The 19,564-nt window shown below is 38.0% G+C and overlaps 1 protein-coding gene across 1 annotated transcript in view; it reads left to right on the plus strand.

Annotated features, from left to right (window-relative positions):
* The first annotated feature begins 173 nt into the window (after positions 1–173).
* LOC129577604 (uncharacterized) overlaps positions 174–19,564 on the plus strand; it is a 71,734-nt gene continuing 52,343 nt past the window's right edge. The window contains exon 1 of the mRNA XM_055464982.1: positions 174–639. The gene's annotated coding sequence lies outside the window, so the exon portion shown is untranslated. The remainder of the gene's footprint in view (positions 640–19,564) is intronic.

The raw sequence follows: 19,564 nt of genomic DNA on the forward strand, positions 1-19,564 counted from the left end.
GAGCAAACGCGTGGAAAGGACATCGGAAGACAGTTGCGTCGAATGTGTTGCCCCCTCGTGTGAGTGTGAGTGTGTGTGTGTGTGTGTGTGTATACGTGTATACTAGTTTTGGAGTCGATTGAATTGAATGGTGTTTTATTTTTACCGTTTTCAATTTTAGTACCAATTGAATCGTTCTACGGTGCGGGCAAAATGCACGCTTCGCTGCATCCACATCACGAACAGCAAGACCTCAATGCTGTTGTTGTTTTAAATTGAAGAGATCCGAACTGTGTACACGTTTGTGAATTGAAATGGTCTGTTTTCAAGGGAATCATAACTTTTTGTTTGGTTAATCGCTCAATTGTGTTCAACATCACGCTCAAATTCTAGAACCAAAACTAAGAACGGAAACAGACTGAATTGCAAAAACTGGAAATCGAATTGAAATTAACTGTGTTTTTAAGTGCAAAGTGGAAATTGTCTCATTGAAGAAAAGCAAAAGTGCTGAAACTCAAGTTGCCCCAAACAAACAAACATTCAAAACTATCCCGGGAGCAAAATTGTGTGTATTTTATTTGCATCCAAACAGTTCTCTTAAAGTGACTGTTTTATCATCGTTGCCATCCTCATTCCCGAAACAACCGCGCCGAAATCTAAGTGAGTAAAAGCGCCATTTACCTTTTTATTGACTAATTTCAGCAAAGTTTCAACAAAATTGTGTTGTTTGCAATGGGAAATTGAGCAGCAGTTCAAGTTGACTACAACAGTGAATCTATCTATCACGAATGCAAAGCACATATTTCACAATTCAAGAGCATCTTTGTTATTTTTGTCTATCAGACGGTTACATCGAAAATCCATGAACGGAAAGCACATATTGAACTGAACACACACGTACAAGTATAAAACTATTCGCCGAAGTTTGAGTATCTATCAAAATTGAATTGTGAAATGCGTCAAGAATCAATGTGAGAATGCCATTCGGGAAGATTGAATGGTGGAATTGAAAAGTAACAATGAGACATAGAAGAAGCACAAGCAAAAATACTGATTGTATGAGATGGAATGTGGGAGATTACGTTAAAAACATAAACAAACATGAGCATGAGCGGCTCCTCTATATAAGCAGTAGTAGCATATAGCAGAACGTTAACCTTCATTAACAAACGTTTTCCAACCAAATGTACATGCGAACACAACGATACATATTTATGTATGTAAACAATACAATACACACAATTCGTTGTTTTTCAACGATTAAAGATTTATCAGTCTTCCATGTCAAAATCTTAATTGACGTTGCGGCTATATGTTCCTTTGCGAACTCGCAAAAGCACGCACACACATACAGAGACACATACACTGCCAGGAAAGTGCCGCGGCATTTTTAATGTAGTTCTATGTGAGAAGAATGTGAAAAAAATAAAAGGAGCACTGAATCGAACTGATGCACAGTGGTTTTTATCGGAAAAACGTAGCAAATCTTAAGTCAGACCGACTTTTTTTCTTTTCTCCTTCGATCTGTATTGTTTCTGGTATTATTATTTATCTATGTGAATCGAACGCATACTCAGCCATTTCTTCGTTTAATGATATGATGCGGCGACGAGATGAAAATTAGGAAAAGAGCGAGAGAGATGAAGGAAAGTGAACGAGAGTGCGGCGTGTAAATTGACATAAACATTTCCGAGAGAGTAAGAGTATATCATTTTGGCCCATCAGTCGGCCTCCAATGGAAATTGGAAGATGAACCACATTTGCGAGACATTGAACGGAACAGGAACAAAAAAATTAGCAACGACAACAAAAAAAGAAAGAAAAATCACAACAAAGAATAAAGGATCGAAAAGAAAACATTCCAATGGAAGCGAACAGAAAAGATTGAGTTGCGGAGAAAAAAAAAACATTTTGACAACGACCACAAAGGACGAATGAAAGATAGCAGCAGCAACAATAGCAACAGTAAAATGAAGAAAAAAAATGTTTCTGAAAATATTAGAGAAAGTATCGCCTGTGGCCGTATACGCATCGATACTAAAAAAAAACATGAACGCTTTCAATGGAATGGAATGGCAGTGACAATGGAGCTCAACTTCCATTTCATCCGTCGATTTCAAGTGTATCCTGTTCCCTTTATTTTCTTTCGCTCTGACTTGTCTCGACACGACCCGACTCGATTCTCATCAGAATAAAATCACAAACGAACACAAAACGAGAGAGAGAGAGAGAGAAATTCGAGAACACACCAAATAAAAATAATAATCATAAAAAACTACCGAAAGCTATCAAACTATACACACATAAAATTTGACATAACACCCAAAAGTCGCTCGGAGTCAAGTGTGTGCGACACACAGCACACCATCGACGACAACAACAACAACAACAACAAAAAAAATCTCCATTCGGATATGTAAACATAAACGCACACGATTTATCACGAACGCAAAAGAGAAATCAACGACAGAGAAAAATACAGGACCAGAAAGAGAGAGAGAGAGAGAGAGAGAGAGGGAGAGAGGGGGAAAGTGGCAGCGACAGCGACAGTCTGTGCTCTTCGACATGGTCGTCGGGCACACAAAACACAAACATTTCCGAACAGTTTGACCAAAAGGCAATAAGCAACGGTTATTTAACCATTAATTTATATAATACACTTCGTTTTTTTTCTCTCTTCTCATGTATCACACACACACACAATTGCCTTGCTGGTTTGACTCAGTTCGGTTCTGTATCATCCCCGTACACAGTGCGACTTGGCTGATATATAAATATAAAGTGACACATAAACATATTACCTCAATTCAACCAATCATCAAATAATACCAGCTTTTGTCGTTTGTTATCCCGTGTATACTGCCGTGCTTCTTCTTCAGCTCTTATATGTGTCTCGGCCAACAACGTTAACAGCAAAAGAGTACGGCTGAATCATCGCTGACGTAACGTTGCGGCCAGCTTCTACAACTTTAAGTTTTAAATATTACCAACTTTTGTCGTTTCACTTGAAATTTCCATTTGATCGTGGCCGTTGCTCGGCCATCGGTCACACATCACTTGCTCGCGCGTTCGCTCGCTTTTTGATGATAGACTTGTACTTCGGTGATGTATTTTGTTGCCACCAATTTTAATGCTATTCCCCCACGAGCGACCCTCCTCGTCACTTTGCCCTTTGCTAATTTCATTTTGTCACGTATCAATCGACAGTTGAAACAAAAAAATATATATATATAAGCAGTAATTAAATACAGAAAAGTTCAACCAATATCTGTGCGGTGAGATCAACTATACATGGTACATCATTGGCAAAGCAATAGCAACAATGAAAACAATCGAAATGCGACGTGCCATCGCATTCGAGGTGAAGGGAAGTTTCGGGTTCTCGATAAATTAAAAATGGAAAAGTATAAATTTAGACGCGGTGGGAAAAATGGTTGAATTTCTCTTCCATACGGGAAAAGATCCGTTCGACAAACAAGGTTTTTTTCTCCGCTCATCTCTCTTCCTCTCTAAAAAAATACTGTGTAATGTTTGGCATACAATGGAATGTGTGCGCCGCCATTTTTCATTTTGTCCCGCAACAAAGTAACGAGATGGAGCAGAAGAAAAGAGAAAATCGATCCACAATAAAACTTTTCGATAGACACAATCGATGTTTGCTATTGATTTTATGCTAGATAAATTAACAAACTACCGCTTTGTTACTCTCTCTCTCTCTCTCTCAGTGCATATAGACATTTCTTCTGTGGCCAATTGAAATATCACGGGCTAATCGACGAATAAAAGCGGTTCCATTCAGCACAAAACTCGGGCTCACGAAAAGCCAACATTTTGATTTGCCACTTTTGATAAACAAAAAAAAGCACATACACATGTGTACATAAAAAGAGAATGGCACTGTTTGTGCTCGTTGAACTGCGATTAATAATTTATTATATTGAATCCATGCATTTGATGTAGAAATAGAGACAGAGGGGTTATATGTATACACAGAGGAAGAGAGAAAGAGATGGAGATTGTGTGTGTGTGTAACTTTGTTTAATTTTCAAATGGAATGGCATTCATTTTCCATTGTTTTCGAAGTGAAGTTTTATTTGTTTGGCATTTTTGCAGCTTGTGCGTCACATATGTGAATGCATTGGCACAAGCGATATAAAATGTGGTTTTTTTCCGTTATGTTATTGGTTTTTGTTCACCAGCCTCCCCCCGGTGTCATCGTTTTTGTTCGTTGTATCGCTTCCACTTTATTTATTGTCCATTGACTGTCTAATTGGCATTCCATGCGCACACAATGCTGAACGAGTATATGCCTCACGAAACGCATTTTAAAAATTCATAAATGGAAAATCTGACCAATTTCATTATACGATAGATTCGAAAACGGGAAATTATAAATGGCAAAACTCTAGCTACCTAAAAAAAAAAAAATTAACGGTGCAGCCATACTGTACTGCTTGGCCAAAGAGAAAATAAATGGATATTTGGAATCGCGACTGGTCGCCAGCGTTGTTCGGTAACTGAATGAGATTAACACCGCGGTGTGCACGCATGCATAGCATTTCGATCAATTTTGAGTGTTTTAAACTTGAGTGTTTTACATGTTTGGCGCAAAATACTTGTTCCAAAGATGCATTTTAAAAAACTCGCAAATCGCGAGTACGCGTTCCGTGTTTTCGCAACTCCTTTTCCCTCTCTTGACACGTGAAGCTCACTCAAGACAAGGAATCAATGGCATGAGCTCGACCGGGTCATGATCCCGAAAAGTACATACGAAGTGAAACAGTAGCAGCAGAAACAACAACAACAACCGATATGGAACTATTCATAAATTATGAATTTTATTCACATAATGCTATTTCTCTATCAGGGTTTTCCACTTCGTGAAAGTGATATTCATTTGTGACCCAGTGAGCACAATGCACAATATCATCTCTCTCATCGGAACGTGGCGGTGGAATTTATTTTTTGGTTGAGGCTGTACCATTTGCTGAGATAGAGGAAGAGAGAGAGAGAGGGAAGTACGAGGCAATGAGCAAAAAGTGAATCGAAGCAACGGAGCAAAAGGAAAATTACATCCGTTCCATATTTTCGGTAGCATCTGATGATTCGCATTATCATTCCCGGTGTTTTACAATTGCGCGAGAGAGAGCAAGTAACATTGCTCTGGGTGAATGTTCAATGTTGGTTCGTTTTGGTTCGTTTGCCAACCGTTGTTGATTTGGTGCAAGCGAGCGCATGCACGTGGATTTTCACGAGCAATTTTAAATAAATTTACATCATTATTATATCATAATATCGTACGTCATATTTGATTGGCACCGAATAATCTCGCATATCTCTCCGCGGCCGATCATCGTCGTCGTCGTAGTCGTCATTTTGGCATAACGTAAAAACGAGCGAAACGCAAATGGAAATCGAATGATTTGGATCGGATATATTAGTCCTAATTTTCATTCAACACCATTATATCGATGTCGGTGAGGGCTCTTTTTTGCTTTGTCGTTTTTGCGTCGAACAAATGTTCATTGTATCAGCTTATCGATTTCTTCATCAATACTTGAGTGTTCATCAGCAAATTTTGCTGCACACCTAATCAATCCCCATCGAATCGCCAATGCTAAATAATTCACCTGAATTTTGATTCAATTGTTGTTTATTGCGTTGTTTGGGGAGTCAAATGTCAAGGAGAAATTTTCGAAATTTAGCAGCATTTGCTTGTGTATTTGGCATAAGAAATGTGATTGATTTGTTTGATGATGGAAACGGAAGCCATAGACATGTGTTCAATTTGGTTAATGTTCCATTTTGTTCACTTAAAAAAAACGAATATACCTATAGGTATATATATGTATACATACTATTTATATATAGCAGCCGACGTTTATTTTACGAAAGCTTCCCCCGAAAATCTCTATTTATATATTATAAGAGCGTTTGGAACATTTTTGTTTGAATCTTGGAAATGGTATGACGTTGTTTCAAATTCCACAGGCTCAGTGTATCGATCGATCGATGACATTTTGAAGCCGGTGGTACGAACGAAGGAAAAAAATGATACATACAGATGGCTTCGAAAACTATTTAGAGAAATTGGTGGAAATGGCTCGTCGTTGGAAAAATGCTCGGCTACCGTTTGCGATTTGTATGAGGCGAAAGAGAAAAAGAGAGAGAGAGAGAGAGAGAGAGAGAGAGAGAGAAGCTTTCCGAGATGATATGTCACTCGTGAAAAATTCATCGCGTAATTTGATGGAAATTCGCTCGATTTGAATATTTAATAACACTTGGATACAGACAGGCCATCTCATCCAAAAGTGGTTGTGATGTTGCTGTCATCGCTGCTCCTGCTGCTGCTGCTTCTGTAACCAATTCTTCATTTTAGCTAGCAAATAGTTTGGCCATCTCCGATTGAATACAATGAATGTAGAAAACTTCTCTGAATTTGCTTAATGAATGAGTTAAACGGCCATTTTAAATGGAAACGTTTTATTTTTTGACACACAAAGTGTGTGACACAAGAATCCATGAGAATGTGTGTATATTTTTGGAACTTTAACATCTTATGCTGTGCACCGTAATTGAACCTTATTAAATTATTGGTTTAATTAAGCTTTTCATTGCTTGCATAGATGGAGAGAAGGGGAGAGGCAGATAGCGCACATATCTCAGCGAAGCCATTTAGTTTAATTGTTCGTTAATCACTGGTATAAATCAACCATCATCCAGAGGGAAAATGGGTAATTTCGGATAACGACACTGCCCTATCAATTAATTTTCAATCAAATGCGTCGAAATGTATGTATATATTTTTCGACTCTATTACAGCACTTTCTCACTCAAACACACACACACATACGCTTGTGTTTATGCATTTGTAGACGAAACGTTTTGCTTGTTCTATATGTGTTGCACTCAAAACCGCTTTTTGCAAACGACTCAATTCAAATGCATACAATTGCTGTTTGAACGTGGTTGAAGAAATGGCAAGAGGTCAAATAAAATGTTCTATGGATAGCTGGTAGATATATATATATATAAAATACATACAAAAGCTTTGAATTGTCCATTGTTTGTCAAAATTGAGCAAATATTGTTGGTAAAACATGGCATCAGTTCAACATCACACAAATGCCCAATATGTTCGATGAAAATAAATTTACGAGAGCCGTTTGTTCGTTTTTACGACGGCAAAAGACCACAATTTTGTTCTCTATCTGTATCATCATCACCATCGACATCATTGACCAGGGCAGTGCAATATGCAATATACAATTGTAAATTCATTTTAGTTATGTTAATTACGATACATGATTTCACAAAAACAAAAACACTCTCACACACACATACACACTGCCGTACAAAGATTCCATCCCGTGTAATAATGTAAAACCCGTAATTCAATATAGTGTATAAAATGCAACACCACTGCAAAACCATGCGAAAGAATGAACTATTCTGTGCGAAATACCGCATAAACAGTCACATATTAAATGGTTAAACCATAGAGAGTATGGCGGGTGTTGTGGATATGGTGTATGCGATGAAAACAAAAACACCACATAGAACAATAAAAAGTGCTTTAATTCTTTGATATCGCACATTCATTCGATTATGTTCAGTGTTTGTTATCTCTTTATATCTGCAATTTTCTATACCACACTGAGCGTTCGGCTGCATATCGAAGAAAAACAGAGAGAGTGTGTGTGTGTATTTGTGAATATGTATGTGAGAGAGAAGGGGAGAGAGAGAGAGAGAGAGAGAGAGAGAGAGAGAGAGAGAGAGAAAGAGAGAGAGAGGAAAGGGCGAACATCGTTCCACATTTTATTTATATAAATATCTTTATGGTAAGCGCGCTGAGCATTTTTATGTTTATTCATAAAGGAAACACAAACATCGAGTTAATCGCATATCGTTTTATTGAATAAAGCAGCTTTGTGTATGTGGGTTTTCTTTTTGCTAGTAAAAGTTGAGACATGAGATGGGGTGGGGGACTGTTAGTGGTGGTGGTGATTGAAATGATCTAATTCCGACAGTGTATTGTTTGCAAAACGTCGAGATTCAGCCACCATTGAGACCCTATAAATCTTGGCGAATTCTCTATTTTTACCGCGCATGAAATTGACGATTGACACGTGCTTTTGATAATAATTCTTAGTTGTATGACATACAGATCACAGACAAAAATGCAGACGGAGAGACAGAGAGAAAGTGAGATGATGGAATAAACATGGGATTTACATGCAAAAGATCATTAATTGAAAATAATAATTAATAGCGTGTTGTGCTGAACATTGCCACATTTTATGTGTAATCGTGTAACATTTGATAATCGCTTCACGTAATTCAGTAAATTGAAAATTATTATCAGTTAAATCGATTGATTGAGTTTATTCGAATAAAATATTATGTGTGTATACATATGTGGATATATCGATGTGATTACGTGGGCGAAGCTTTTATCAGTCTGCATTGATATTGATGCCATATATAAATCTGGAATTGATCATGTATATATATATATATATATATATCAATCAGAGATGAGACTCTGCGGTTACCTAATACATTCTAGCAATTATTCATTTTGCGATTTAATTTGTTTGGTTCAGAGAAATCAAGATTGAAGCCATGACCGAAAGGTCAAACGAAAATATATCCAATTCTCGTGAAATGAAGTATTATAGCCTGGCCACAAACAGGTAATTTGACTCTATCGAAATTTACAATCACATTCTAAGTGCTTCATGTTTGGTTTGGTACTTTTTTTGCATTTCTCGTTCTGTTTTCAGTTCAATTTTGGCTAACCGAATCAAAAAGGATTTGTGTTTATATAAATAAACACTCAAAAATTATCGTTTACAACCGCACATCACTTGTGTGTTGTTCGAACATGATTGAAGCATTAAAATTCATATATGGAAGGAAGCATCGATTAATCTCTTCCATAAAACCAAACCAAACCAAACCAAACTGAAATGCATATCAAAAGAGAGGGAGAGAGATAGAGAAATGACGCGTTGCAATACCCATCAAATGATAACATTCGGTTTATTTTGATGGGTGTGTATTTAACACTGTTGATTATACTTTCCGACCTCATCGGCCGCATCAACGGAACCAAAATAGCCCCAGCAGCTGTAGCAGCAACAGCACTGGCAGCAGTGGCAGCAGTCACTTCAAAAGGAATAACAACATAGTAATTGATTGATTTGAAAATAACATCAATTTTCCATTCCCTTGCCATTTCCTGATTGTAATTCAATGAAAAATGGAATCAATTAAACATTTTACAAATTTTAAATGATTAACTACGAACGAGAAGTGACAGCACAAAGTGCATTGATTTCAATCGATATATACACACATTCAGTGTTCATTATTCTTTTCTCTCACTTGCAAACAATTCGTTCGTCCCCCGAAATTATTAACACAACACTCAGATTAAAGTGTGTTATGTGTGCTCAATGCAAACGCCAGGATATAATCGGAAATCAATTAGGTTCTAAATCAGCGAATGATGTGCATGCCCAAGCTCATTTTATGACGAGAGAAAGATATCGCTCACCTGATTAGCCGATTATAATAATAATTATAAACGATAATCTGTTCCGTCGCCTAAACGTTTTGCTTGCTTGCTCACTCATTCGATTGCATTTAATTTTCATTTTATGCACATAAAATTGCATAAAAATTGAAATGTGTCATATTTTCATTTATTTATGCAATTAAATTGAAATTTTTGGAATTTCGCGTACACAGACACACACACACACACACACACACTCACACACACACTTACACATACGGGTGGAGCGAGTGAGCAAGCGAAAAACGTGAAAAAAGCAATGCAACAAAAGCATAATTGAATGCAAACATAATAAGATCGGATACGGGTTATTAATATGATGATGCAGTCGATATGGTGTATGTGCAACAAAACTTCCACCAAATTTAATACATATGAAATTTAATGTTTATCATTTCTGAATGAACGGCACAAAAAAGGCGATGCGACATTTATGAGTTGTGTGAGTTGTTTGTGTGAAAAATGAATTGATATAAACCCGATGAGATGAAGAGTTGCATACCAAAAGCAGAGAGCAGGAAGCGGAGATGCAATGAAAATAGGAAAAGAGAGGGAATGAGAACGAGACAGTGTACAAAATCGAAATCAAAAGCCTTGTTGACAATTCTCGAATTCTTGCATTTCGCGTCTCTACTGTCTGCTGGTTGTCCGTTTGTTCGTTATGCCATCATCGAAATGCAGTGAGCTTTGAAAATTCTGGACACAGACAAATCGAAAGAATACGAAATATCTTCGGCGAGACAGCAGCAGCAACACAGATAGATGGAATGGGGAAAGGAAAGATGGAGAGAGAGAGAGAGAGAGAGAGAGAGAGGAAGAGCAAAAATAGTTCGAAAATGGAATCAGAGTTTTGTTAAACTGCAACATGAAATGTGCACATAAGCGGATAGTGGTTTGATTTTTGTCATGTGAACTGAAAGCCAACGACAAACCGAATGCTTTCGACTCGAACAATTTTTATGATGTCTCTGTACACATTTTGTGCCATAAATCTAGTCGTTCAAATAATAAGCATTTTCCATTTTCTGGCAGAGAAAAACATATTCCATGTGCGACACTAGAGTAAAGTCGACACAATCAATGTGTGTGTACGTACGTATATATTTGTGTGAGTGGTTTTGGATGTGGCAATTGAATAAACGAAGTGCGGAGAGTGAGAGAGAGGCGCGCCACCGGGAGAAAGCGGGCCAACCAAAAATACATGGCCAGAATGAAGGTGCATTTTACAAAATGCTGCGTACAAAACCCTAAAACCAAGCAAACAACAGCCAACCGAAAGAATGAACAAAAAAGTTCGCGCACAAACACTATCCAAATTGTTTAGTGGAGAAACTACAGCAGAAGCAGCAGTATTTGCCAGCAAAATTTTTCATTCTGTTATTCTGCGGCAAGCAAATTTATTATCAGCAAACGAAAAACCAGAACGAACGAACACGGAAAGAAGCGACAAAAAAGCAACAAAATTTGGAACAAAAAAAGATTGTGCTGTTATTCAAATTAATCGATTATAAAATAAATATGACGTAGCAAATTAATGTTTTATCTCTGGTTTGCGTCAACAGAAATGATCACTTATAGTAAAATAATTGAAATATCATCCAATTGACTATGTCGTCCAATATTAATCGTCGAATTGATAGCATTTCGTGTTCATGTCTTCCTATCAAACATGTGTTTTAAGATTGCTGAGCATCTCAGCATTTCGTAAGGCACGGATATATCCGTATATATCGACGACGCATACTGTATAATACAGTGGTGTGTGTTGCTACGTGCAGCCGCAACGACTCGACCGAAGTGTGTTCAGTTGAGGTGGCTGCACGCAGCAACAACATACACATTCCGGTCGAGTCGTTGCGGCTGCGCGTAGCAACGCACGCCACTGTATGCGTCGTCGATATGCTCGGATATATCCGTGCCTTACGAAATGCTGAGATGCTCAGCAATCTTAAAACACATGTTTGTTTCCTATTAATCCCATGTTTTTTTTCTTTGCATTCATTCTTTCACACGCCACCGAATATTAAACAATCGAGAAGTCTTGCGAATGTGTCTAATGAATCTCGTTCAGAGAGAAGAATACGAGGGGGAAAAAGAATAAAGACATTGCGAACAAACCATACAATAAAAAAGTGTATCTGGCACGGTTATTTCGGTTGGCATTTTTCGCTTCATGCTCTTTAATCAAGCTTCACTTGTGTCTGCACACGGTAAATAACGCTTCACTTCGCTCTCGTTTATTTTTTCTTTCATTTCTTTTTGTATTTGGCGTTTTTGCGTCTACTTGTTTGTTCATGACTCTGAAATTTTTAATCCTCATGGGTCAATAACGGTATGTGACTCTTTCTACTTCCGAATGATTTTAGCGGTGTCTCTATGACGCTCACTCTCCCTTGCTCGGTCTCGTATTGCATTGATCATCGTCGTCGTTGTTGTTGTCGGTGGTGGTGGTGGTGGTGGTTGTGGTTGTGGTGCCGGCAGCGCAGCAAGAACTAAGTTGTTTGTTTCTTGATAGTCTTCGACCAAATTCGCCCTTTGGTCCGCTATCACTATAAATTTTAAGCAGGCAGAATGAACGTAATCGAAACCTATACAATTCGAGTTTATCACATGCTCGTAAAATTTGCTAGCATATTAAGCCATAGATGTGTCCACTTGCATTGCCCTTAGCCAAAATGACACGCCGTTGAAAAGTCAAAATATGAATTCCATTCAGCTCGCAACGAATGCATGGTGTAATGACAACAATTACTGGAGCACACAGCGTGTGAAGCCAGCGAGTAGTTAGAAACATACTCTCTCACCCATACACATTACACACACAAATATTTGAGAACATTGGCCCAAGAAGGAACATTCCAGCTTCTGAAGAATGGTGGTGGTGGTGGTGCTGCTGCTACTGATCCCTTTGTTGTAGCACGCATTTGTTCGTACAAACAATGCTCGACCAGTTGTATTGTTCGTGCGAAGTTTTTACGCGATTTCAAGACATTTATGTGTGCTGACACGTATGTATCGTATGTTTATATTACCATGAGTATTTTGCTAGTTTAACAGCTAACTCTCTTACCACTCAATCTATTTGTGTCGTTCAACCACCGAAGTAAAATGTAAGTTTATAAAGCAGGTTTTTCAGCTTGTGTGAATATGAAATGTGCCATGACGTTTGAATTTCATGCGTGCGTTCTGCTTTGTGCTGTGCTGTAATTTGTGTGTGTATGTGCTTCGTTTGACATTATTTGGTTTTGTTTTATTAATCTATGTATGAGCTCGTTCAAATTCACTCCTTAAAGTACAACACAATAGCGATAGCGTGTGCTCGACATGTTCCGTGTGTACGGATGAAATGACGCACTCGTTCCCGGCTTTAAATGGTAAACACTACATCGGTGCGATCAAAATGAATATGAAAACACAAGACAAGTGCACGCTCATCGCTCACGCACACACACACTTACACACACACACACACGCCAGAACTTAATTAGAAAAATTGCTTTGAATTCGTTTAAAAGATGTATAATAAAAACCAGACGGAATTGCTGATTTACAGGGAGCGATGCTACCAATTTTTTTCTTCTTCATATTCTCTCATCGCGCATTATTTGCAGCATTTTGTGATGGCAAGACGTTTTATAGTTGATGGGTGGCGGGATATGGAAAATGTTAAGGAAAGAAAACACACATACACACAACATGCGAATGATAGAGGGAAAAATAGATTGAAATGAAGAGAGCGAAAAAGGAATTAGAATTTAATAAGATCACGAGCCAAAAACGAAAAACTTTTCTGTATGCTATACACATATACATCGTCGTCGCACGGCGAGAAAACAGAACGAGAAATGTGCACACAACATATATTTATCGAGTTCACATGCGAAGCAACGGCGCAATGTCATACACACAGACGCCATGAGCCTGAGACTGTATGATGAAATTATTGAATAACAAAAACAACTTTTCACCAACAATATTTCGAAAGTGCTAAAAACTTATGCTAACGGAATAAGGCTCATTTTCAATCTCAGTCTCTCTTTCGCAAAACATAGATGAACCCCCAAAACACAGGACAAAAACGAGAACCAAAACGAAAATGGGAGCTGAAATATATACACACGATGGATGACATCGCATACATACGGCATGGCAATGTGAACTGAGAGAATTTTATAAATAATTTTCAGTTTTCAAGTTTAGGCAACAGCAAATAAAAAGAGGGAATCAGCTACCATTCAATAGTGAAACGACTAGGCTAGGCGCTGCGTGTATTTCTGTTCTTTTTTTTTTTCGTTCTCATTTTGGTTTGGGGTAGAATGTGCACGAAATTTCACCAATGGTGATATGTGAGCTCACCTTGGCATGGGTATGAGATGCGTTTTCACATTCCTGATGGCGTTGTCGTCATCGTCGTCGTCGTCGTCTTCTTCTTCGTTCGTGAAGGTTATTTGTTTACAATATTTATACTTTTGTAGCTGTGCCGTGCGGTGAGTTGAGCACAGCATACAGCCTGTCTCGCTGTGTGTCGTTAGCCCATTCTGCCTCTCACACTCGGCGAGATGCTGGTGACGCTTTTCATTACACAAGGGAGAAAGAGAGCGACTCTGCCATGCCATGCCATACCACACTATACGAAGAATAATGTCTTTGTATGTGCTTAGAGTTGAGCAGCCGCCTCTTGATCGCTCTCTGTTGGTGGTTACTACTCATTCTCTTGCTCTCATACATTGCTACAACTCTAATCCATTTTGTTTGCATTTCGGTTTTATTTTGTTGCAGTCTTTTCGTTGCTGATTCTTTCATCGCTTTTGTGTTGCCAGTGAGTGTTTGTATACCAGCGCCAAATTCATGTATTCAGCCGCACATCTTTTCTATATGCAATGTTGCTTCGACAGTAGTCTCTCTTACGATGTTGTTTTAGTTGGAAGTTTGCTCGTGTTTCACTGTTTTATTTTTGGCTTTGGGTGGATGGTAAGTGTGTGTATGTGTGTGAGTATGTCGTTTTACCCAAGAACACCGTGCAAAATTGAATATATTTTTGGCTATTTTCTTCAGAGCGCACAAACCAAAATGGTAAAAGGTATACACACTCCGAAATGCATTCATTCATATGTAATGTACTTTTTGTGCGCTCATGTCAAGGCGTTTGTGAATTGGATGGACGCAAACGAAAGAGTATACTAGCAGTATACTCAGGGCCAAAACAAACCCGGAATTTGTATTTTTCTCAGAAAGCGAGACACGATTGCATTACATCTATTGACAAATTTGTTGTTTGCATGCTTGTAAGCGTATGGATATATAGATGTATAGATGCGTTGTCGTGCCAAAAGTAACAAAAAAGTTTATCGAACAAAAACAGAGAAGAAGGCGCTCGCTCGCTCCTTCTCTCTCTCTCTCTCTCTCTCTCTCTCTCTCTCTCTTTCTTTTACTCACAAAAATGAGCAGTCGATGGCTCTTGCAGCCCAAGTACAACAAGCAATTCTCATCAGCATCGTTTGCCTCTTCACCTCCATATGTAATTCCAAACAAAAATATGAACTTGCTTGCTATCACGTGAATGTGCTTCGTACAGACATTTGGCATATACATCCGTTGCTAAAGTATTCCTCAACTCTAGCAAATTGCAGTCTGGGGGATATCTGGGTGAACAAAGCGCACACAAACACCGAAAAAATGGCAACATCAACTGCACGACACCCAGCATATGTATTGGTCATTGGTTTGCAAATGAAGAAACCTCCCTTTTACCACCCAGAATATATGAGAGGTAATATAGGAATATGTTTGACAAGAATGAAACTTAACAAAATACCCACGAACTATGAATACGTTACGGTGTTTTTTTTTCTGTTCAGCAAATATTATTCGATTTTAATGATCCCCGAATCGATAATTGAATGCCGATAGTGTGTTGTTATTTACAAGTTTTACGAGTACATAACGGAATGGAACTGATTAATCGATTATCAGCTTTTCCGAAACCATTTCGGCGGAATGTGTGAATACATTTTAATTTATTCCCGACAAATCTTTTCACTATTATGTTCGAATATTTTTATAATACAATCGGTTTTATTTTGTTCTACATCAAATTGCTTTAAAATGGTGCCATAATTTTTTTTCTCGTATTTATTATTCTCCGGATTGAATGGGATGATGATGAATTCACTCGATTCCTAATTCAAAGTCTCGGTAAAATCCGATTTTCAATTGAATGGCTTTAGTGTTTCAGTCGAGGATTGATTACAATCATCTGTTGGCGGTATATGTTCGATATAGTAGCGATAATCCAATTTGAAGAACCAAACGAAATAAAAATAGAAGAATTACCAACAAAAGATCTTAATATTATAGCAATGTTGTTGTCATCGTCGTCGTCTGATTTCCAATGTGAGGGTAGATAAAAGGAAATGGTGTGAATAGCGAAAGGAGACTTGCTTTACCATGAGCACAACACCTCAGCACACACGAAATACCAAGAAGGAGTGAGAGAAAGCGAATATTTCATTTATAGCACAAAGATAAAGCTCTTTTAAGTTGTGCATATATGTGTGTGTGTGTGTGAATTTACCGGAATCCAGCAAATACACAATGGGACGACGAATATTTGACATTTTCGGGCAAATCCATTTTGACTTTATAAATGAGCGATTCATAGAATATGTTATAACTCAATACATAACATTGACCGCAACTGTGTTGTGCGTCAAAAGAAAGATAACCACTTTTGTACACACACACACACACATGAAAAACATAAAAAGGTATAAAGGCATTTCCTTTTGGGGCTTTTCACCATTTGCATTGCACATACCAGCGCCAATACATAATCGATTCAATAGACATCGAATCCGCAGTGTGTTATATTTGTGAGAGCAGATGCAATGGATAAATAAATAAAAGGAAAGTCGTCGGTTGACAAAAACGAGCGACAGCAACAACGGCAGCGCCAGCAGCAGCAGTAGAAAAAAAAGGAAAAACGGAAAAAGTGCCATTAAAACATTCAGTCGTCGCATATCTGTGTTGTATATCGTTTATTTGCGATACTAAAACATGGTATGCGGTAGCCAAATCTATAAAATTTGCGGCACATTCATTCTATGTTCAAATAATCTCCGTTTATAGATGTGTTGCTGTTTTTCGATCCTTCACATTTTTTTTCCTAGTCGATGAGCCTCTGTCACTCGTTCTCTGGTATTATTCCATTTCCTCTTTGGTGGGCCAAGTGCTGAAATTCGGCTCGTAATACAGCTTTTTTGTTCTCTCTCTCAATATCACATATTGTGGAAATCTGGAAATTGGTGGCATTTTTATACACATTCAGCTCGGCGTCGTCGTCGTCGTCTATCTAGCCTATATTGTGCGTGCATTGGAAGGGATAATTAGAAAAAACAGATGCTTTTTCAAAATATCGACCGATGATAAGTGAACTCATCACTGTTTTTTTTTTCCATCCATATTCTGTATTCGCTCTGCGTTCATCGTTTCACACCACCGTTACGTGAACATAGATTTGATGATCATATTCCAACAGAGAAATGTTCACAGAATTATGGACGCTTCAACTCGTCGACAAAAAAAAATAACACATCATTTTTCATCATTTTGTTTTATTTTTTCTATCGTTCATTCCCTCATTTTTATCGCTGTCTGCCGTTGTTTTTCCTCCTCTCGCTTGGTTGGCGGAATTTATTTGCTCGGTTGATGGATTTTGAGGTGGATTTTTTGCCGATTTTTTTCTGCTTCTGTGTCACAGATTAAACCTGTCAAAATTTATTTAAACGTCTCGAATGTAATTTTTCGCGAAAATCTTCAAATCTGTGTTTTTTCGTCTCCCTCATCTGTTTAAAACCTAAAAGCACACTAAATTAAATTTCAGCTTTAAAATCTGTGTGCAGATATACATCGAGTATTTTGTTGAGTGCAAAAAACGCCGCCTTGATGTTTTTTTGTCCCTTTCTTTTTTTTTGCTTTTCTCGCTGTCCTTTCTCTTTCTATTCCCGATGAAACTTGTCAGCTGCCATATAAAGTAGAATAGTCCTTGAACTCCGATTTGATTTTCAGTTTACCCTTTTATTTCTGATGTTGGTTCATTTGCGTTGGCATCTGGTGAAATGATTTTGATTGTGTGTGTGTGTGTGTGTGTGTGTGTGTGTGTGTATTTGACGTGACCACTGGATACACACAGATTTCAAAATGAACTCAATATTAAATCCTGTCTGCATCGTCCGGATGTTGAATAAAAAGAAAAACTCTCCGATTGGTGCGAAATTTATTTGTTCCTTTTGAGCTTTGCTTTTGTCAATCCCTCTCTCACTCTCTTGCTCTCTTGTTGAAAAGATGAAAAACGCTCACGCAACAAATCGATGGCGGGCAATGTGCAAAAAGATTTAATCCAACGCACCAACCAATTGAACAACACGAACGAAAGCAACAAAAACCCACTGGAAAAAAGAAAGGAAGAAATAAATAAATAACGAATGAAGAAAGAGAGAAAAAGCGTAAAGAATGCAGAAATTTATATGTACGATGAATGAATTGAGAAGAAAGAAGAAGAACAGAGCGCATACATACAAAGAAAAAGGGAAAAAAAAAACTTTTAACTGGAGAGATAAATAGCGTTCGAAAGTAAGTAGAAAGCCACGAAACTTTTCCAATACCAAAAATTGACAACATGCCCGAATAAACACTAGCGCATCGGAAAGCCAACAATGCTACTGCTCATAGATGATGCGATAGTGAAGATAGACAATACACGCTTTCGCACATCTTCAATATTCTGTGGTTCCAATGGAAATTGTGTGGAAACACAGGCACACACAACAAATAAAAAAACTACACCGCAATATCAATACACAGTCCATCGTCGTCGTCGTCGTCGTCGTCGTAGTTTCTCCTCGATCTCTCTATCTCTTTCTTTCGATGTTTTGTCATGTTTCTCTTTTTATCGCGTTTTGTTCTAGGATGCTTATTCGTTTTTTTTTTATATTCTTCTAGAGCTCGTCTTTCATTTGCTTTGCTATCGGTCGGGTTTTGCATCGTCAGTTTTATGTTTGGTAAGAATTTTATCGCTTTGGATTTTCGACTTGTTCGAAACGTTTGAATGTTGAATTTCCTCGTGCGCACGCGACCCCCTCCATTCATTGTACATGATTTTGCATTTGTGCGTGTGTACGTTTATTATGGCGATAGTAACACACAAACGAAGTAGTGTACGCGAATGGCTTTGAACATCCATTGATTGTTGTCTTGCTTCAAGTATATAGCACAATGCTCCACAGCTACAACTTAATTCATCATCGATGTCCGCCAATAATTATTATTGCACAACTTGAACCATATTTTATTGTATACATATTTATCGTTGTTTCCCTTTACTTTTCCATCGTTCATTCGTTGTTGATCTTTTTTGTCTGTCGCTGGGCTTTGATGATATAAGAAGATAAAAAAAAATAACTTATACGTTTTTGTTGTCGCCGGACATGACTACAACAAAAAGCCGAATGATCAATGATTTAGCGCTAGCGTTTAATCGAAAATGGAATGAATACGGCGGAAATGTGGAAATGCGTACGTACGATTTGTGTACACACAACTTATACGGTTATTTACGCTGGCAAATGACAATTTGAAGGTTGAAAGAGAAGAATGAAGTGGGAGAAAATTCAAAACTTCTAAATTCAGAGAAATGAAAGAAGGAGGAAAAGGAAAACGAAGAGAGAGAGAGAGAGAGAGAGATGAGGGTTAGTGGTGGCGGGATACCTATGCTCGAATGCCATCGCATTACGGCCGACAGCGTGTTATAGTAAAAGTGCACACAACATCAATCAAACACAATACAAAGTGTGAAAAAGTACTATTTAATATTACGCTATTCGTAATCGCTGTAAGGGGTCTTGTGCTCACAGCAAGTTTCAAATTGCATGGCATGAAAACCTGCTTTTTCCACTTCCTCTCTCTCTCTCTCTCTCTCTCTCTCTCTCTCTCTCTCTCTCTCTC

Source organism: Sitodiplosis mosellana, unplaced genomic scaffold (genome assembly GCF_009176505.1).
Source record: "Sitodiplosis mosellana isolate CC-2019 unplaced genomic scaffold, AAFC_SMos_1.0 Smas_scaffold_6197, whole genome shotgun sequence".
Lineage (NCBI taxonomy): Eukaryota > Metazoa > Arthropoda > Insecta > Diptera > Cecidomyiidae > Sitodiplosis > Sitodiplosis mosellana.